Raw genomic sequence first — 5352 nt, 5'->3', positions numbered from 1 at the left:
TTTAAATGCAGGTACAAAATGTTTGGAAAGTCATTTAAATGCAGAATTTTCATCGGTTCCAAGGAGAAAAGAAAAACAATAAAACCAAGGAGAGAGCATTTACCGGCTGTGGGGAAATGAAAATAGTAAAATGGAGGGGAGAGCATTTATTTTTAAAAATAAATGCACACATATGTTCTAAAACACACATATCTTGGGAGGTGTGTGGCTGTGTGTCCGTGGTCAGAAGGTTGCTGGTTTATATCCTAGGGGTGGCAGACTGATTTCGATGTTGGAAGGCCCTTAACCCCCCCCCCCCCTCCTCCTCGGGGGGCACCTCATGCCGGCTGATGCTGCACTAGGACCCCTGGCTTAAGAGCATCCTAATACTTGTACTGATACAAATGGCAAATAAAGTAGCATTTCATTCATTTCAAACCAAAAAGCTGCTAGCTTTCCAGCACAGTGGTTTTTCTCAGGTTGCCAGCCTGTCCACACTGGTGCTTATCAGGGCTGTACGAGTCTCGATGATAAAAAGGAAAACTTGCATGTGCGTCTAGACTGGAGGACGGCGTGGGACCGTGCTGTCAATGGTCTCCAGGGATGTTTGGATGGAGCTTTAGCTCTCATCTCATTGTTGGAACATAATGGCCTTATTCCACTGTGGTCTTTTAAATCAAAGCACTCAACATGTACCAGGGAAGTACAAAGCTGGAATTGTGAACGGGGGATGGGACGACCCCGGCGACGGTTCCTCCCGCAGTGGGCTCATTTGTTTGATTTGGTACTTCTGGGTTCCAGAGCAAATTAGGGACAACCGTCTGCTGAAAGAAAATTCAGCGATTCGCATCTGACAATGGCGAGGATGGAGATGCTGGAGATTCTCATTTTCTGACACAGCAGAATGGTGATCTAAGGAAGAAACATATCGAACTTACTGAGGCTCATCTCTGTCAATGAATATTCACAACCTAAGCAATACTTGTTACTTTTTTTTTTTGGATACTAATTAGACCAATCACAGGTCCTCCACTTGACAAGACCTATCCATCCCAGCTTCTGCCTGGTGGGAGACAGCGCCCCCTGCCTGGTGGGAGACAGCGCCCCCTGCCCAGTGGGGACAGTGTCCTCGACGTGGTGGGGATGGCCCCCCCTGCCTGGTGAGAACAGCACCCTCAGCCTGGTGGGGGCCAGCGTCCTCTGCCTGATGGCATGGTGGGGGGGGTGGTTTGAATCCACACCCAGCTTTTTTTTTTTGCCTCCTGCCCGCCCCCAAATTGAATTCCCCCATTTGTCCACCATTAGTCTTTGATGTGTCTGGGTGTGACAAATAACCTTAGGATGCTATGGGCAAATGCTTTGGGGGCACTATGCTGGGAATGACAATATATAAAGATATAATGTATAATACAGCTGAAAGTGCTGAGAGCACAATGGCGCCGACACAAACATCACGCAATATGTTATCGTATGATATCGCATGTTTGTATTATGTTTCTCGGTTACCTTCATTTCTCTGCCTTCCCAGCAGGAAAAATCACATTGTGTTGCACTGATGAGGCTCCCCTCCATGCTATCAGAGATGGATAGCTTTGTCTCAGTCTGGTGGCAAAGAAAAAATAAAAATAAAATAAAACACGTTGAAAAAAAGTCCATCGGGTTGTCAGCTATTGTCAGTCCCCAGAGCTGACGGCTACAGATGCTGCGGTGATACAGAATGACGCCTTCTGTGGCCCTTGTGACTGGATCAGGCCTCTCATAACACGGGCTTTCCTGCCGCTCTCCCATATTAAACACACGCACATTCCTTTTCCAGCTGGGCTGTTTTGAATACGGCTTTCATACTGGTATATTACTGCATTTCCCTAGTGAATCTGGATAAGTAGTTATGTAACTGACTCCATTGCCATAATGCAAATGTGTTATGAATTAATATTTATCACAGTGGGAAACAGTGATAACTGATTGATTATTATAGATACAGAGGCAGAGACGTGAGAGGTTTCAACGCTGCTGGAATGTAAATGGAGGCAGCTGGCAAACGTGACGAAGGAAAAGGCGTTTAAGGGGGAATTTTTATTTTTGAAGGACTATTCCGTGAACAAAGATTAAAAATGTGCTCTGCAAGAAAGACATTGTGCTTTTTTTCCTCCATACTAAAAAGTTTAAATTTTAGACTAACTGATATTTAATGTCTTTGTCAGCATCCGCAACCCACACGTGCGGATGGAAGGCCATGCTAAGCGCACGCTGCCCCCAGGTGGTCTGTGGGGGGGTCTGCGTTGCACGCCACGTTGCTGGGCCACTATCAATCACTGACCTGTCAGCTCTCTATTTTTAATAAGCGCTCGTCTCTGGGGTCTATTTTTGAAGTGACTCTCTTCTTGCCTCTTCCCTGTGAATCCTGGTGCGGAGGTTGCTGTCTGAAAGCGGCTACACCATCCCTGTGGCTAGCGGTGTGGGGGCGATGCTCTCGCCGAGGCTCGGCAATGGGTGAGGCTCTCGTCGCGGTAAGTTGTTTAGATTGACGTGGAGCCGTTCGGTGAAATGTCGCCCATGCTTGAAATGTCAGAAAATTCAGCCGCTGGAGTACTCGTCGAAAACAAGGACATCTCATATGAAGTAAATGGCCTGTGTTTCTCCTGGTGGACAGAATGTCAGTCATGATTAAATAAAAAGGGAAAAAAAACAACAGGATGAAGCTCCTCTGGACAGCGTCCCACTCAAAGATCTTACGCACATGCAGCAGTTAACCTCTTCTTCATCATTCCGCTTGTAAGAGACTAATAGCAAATCAGATGAAAGTAAGAGTGAATAGGGGGTGTGGCCTCCAGATAATATGTCGTTGGATGTTTCAGTCATTTCCCTTCCTCTTACAAGCTCCTACAATAATTATGTTACTATGAGAAGTCACCTGACATGTGCATTTGGGGTCAATTTGACCCCAGAGTAAGTGTGAGAGCTCATTACATTGACATCTTGTTGAATCAATGCTTTTCAGATTTTTCCCTTTCTTTTAGTATCCTATACAGCTTTATATGCATGTAAACGGTCTGTGAAAACCCACAGTACCCACCGATGGGAGTAACTCCCATTACAGAAACTGCACTTTTCTTATCTGCTTCGAACACCTTGTTGGAATTCCAGCCTTTACTTCCCTGACAAGGTGAGGTCACCTCATAACACAATCCTTATTGGCTGTGTACCTGCATGCAGACTGGAAGACAGGGGTGGAACGTGCAGGGCAAGCTGACCAATCAGAGCACACTGGGCTCATCGGGGGTGGGACTTAAAGCTCTAACAGAACGCTTCAGTCAGAGTTATAGACAGAATGAATAGAGATGGACAGTATGAGAAAAATGATGTGTTTTTGGAACACAAGCATGTACATTTATTGTAGCAGACGGGGACCAGACCCAGGACCTTCTTGCTGTAAGGCAGCAGTGCTAACCTCCCTTAAGTTCAGATGCTTGTTTATACCACTTGGTGTAAATGGTCAGTGATTGGTCAGCAGGCCAGTTCTGCCTGAGCCAACCCTGCATCACCCTCCCCGCAAGGCCCCTCAACATCTTCTGGCAGCCGGCTGTAATGGCAGCAGCCTCCCTGCGCAGCTGCTGCACTGGCCTTCCACTCCTCTGTCTTTCCTTTCCATATTAGTGACTCCTATGCTTCTTTTATTTATATGTCATATAAATAAAATATAAGTAAAGATGTATTTGTATGTAAGAAAGTTCCATAGCATGACAGGACTGAACCAGAACTTTAAATTTACATTTAAGTATTTAGCTGACCACTTTCTTGAAAGTGATTTACGAATGAGGCAGATAATACAACAAAAACTGCACGGTTGTCAAAAAACCAGCGTAGATGTAAGTGTTGCTACCTATGCTGAGCTTCTATTGAATGTTTTGGGATTTCATGGACTTGGGGAGAGCAGTCAATGCAAAAGAGAGATGCTTCACCGTCATCACATGGAGAGCAGATGGAGAAGACGTGGATGTTGGGCCTACAGGCCTGGACTTGTGGTAACCAATAGAAACAGCATGGGGGACTTTATGCTGGTCACCTGACCATGCCCCAACCCAGGACACACACCCTAACCTTACAAGGGAATTCTGGGTAAAATACTGCTCTATTAAACTGGGCTAAAGAGGAGCCAGATGTAGAGATGTAGAGCGACAAATGACTGAATGGCTGTGGGACACATTAACGGGTATATGAGAGGAGGCCTTGGGAGGGTCAATGAGGTGACTGTGATTCTATGGAGAGATTGGTTACACTGATCCCTCGTTCCTGGTGTTTTTGTTTCTCACAGTAACTCCCTCCCTACTGTGATGAGAGGACCTGGTAAGCGATGTACCTGTGTGCTGTTTCGTTCCTCTGCTCCCTCCTCCCTGCTGAGATGAGCCTTCCCCAGCCTCAAGTCATCTCACGCTGTTCCAGCCCGCCTTGTTTCTCCCTGGAAAACGGGACGGGGGAGGTGAAGTCTGCGCTGGGTTGCGGAGGTGCCCCCCCACGACTTCCCCCCTCACCCCGCTTTCTCATTAAGCTTCGCCAAGTTTTGTCTTTTTATCCTCATTGTTTTCCATCGACATTCGAGATGCTGAGAACGTCCCCAAAATGGCATGTTAGCTTTCCCCTATCACAGCGGGCCGTCTGATGCCAGTTTCATAAACCTGGGATCACATATTTTTTCCTTGTTGTTATTTAATGAATACATAATATACAGTAATTCTTGTTTATAATTAACATTTTGTTACAGCTTCCCCTTAAAGGCCATTTGCATTTAGACCATCTAAGGTTTGCTTAATGAATAAAATTAATGAGGTTAATGATGTCGCCGATGTAAACATCAGTTGAAGTAATGTAAATCATTCCTTGCTGGATTTAATTACATATCTGATGTCAGGGTAGAGAACAACAGTGCTTGCAGGACTTATGAGCTAGAGGGCTGCTATCTTTGGTAACCTGCCAGAGGCACTGTGTATTCACCTCATCCAAATTGTTATGTAGGAAACACAACCACGCAACACACCCCGATGCAATACATAGGGAGACTTGTTCCCATGAACAGCAGGCCAGGATGGCTTCGGTGAGGAGCTATAGCACAAGACAATACCGCTCCATCGGGTAATGTTTCTATATCGCAAACTTCAATGCAACACAATTCAGTGCCAGCAAATTGCTCAGCTGACATTTCAGCACCCTGGGCAGCCATACAAATGAACATTTCAGAACCATGGACAGTGGCAGAACTGAGCAGCTTGTTCTGGTGACATTTCAGGACTACGGACAGAGACAGAACATGGAAGTTTTGATTGGAGAGATTTCAGGACCATGGGCAGTGGCAGAAATAACTAGTGCTTGCCGGTA

General features: G+C 45.9%; 1 long non-coding RNA gene across 1 annotated transcript; it reads right to left on the bottom strand.

Annotated features, from left to right (window-relative positions):
- Nucleotides 1–769: 769 nt before the first annotated feature.
- Nucleotides 770–4392, bottom strand: LOC111839370 (uncharacterized). The gene is made up of 3 exons (XR_002837086.1): nt 4340–4392; nt 1486–1581; nt 770–891 (listed from the first exon to the last, which is right to left on the bottom strand). It is a non-coding gene; the product is annotated as an uncharacterized lncRNA (long non-coding RNA).
- Between the last annotated feature and the right edge of the window lie 960 nt (nt 4393–5352).

This window comes from Paramormyrops kingsleyae, chromosome 2 (assembly GCF_048594095.1).
Source record: "Paramormyrops kingsleyae isolate MSU_618 chromosome 2, PKINGS_0.4, whole genome shotgun sequence".
Lineage (NCBI taxonomy): Eukaryota > Metazoa > Chordata > Actinopteri > Osteoglossiformes > Mormyridae > Paramormyrops > Paramormyrops kingsleyae.
This window is presented reverse-complemented; position numbering and strand designations above follow the sequence as displayed.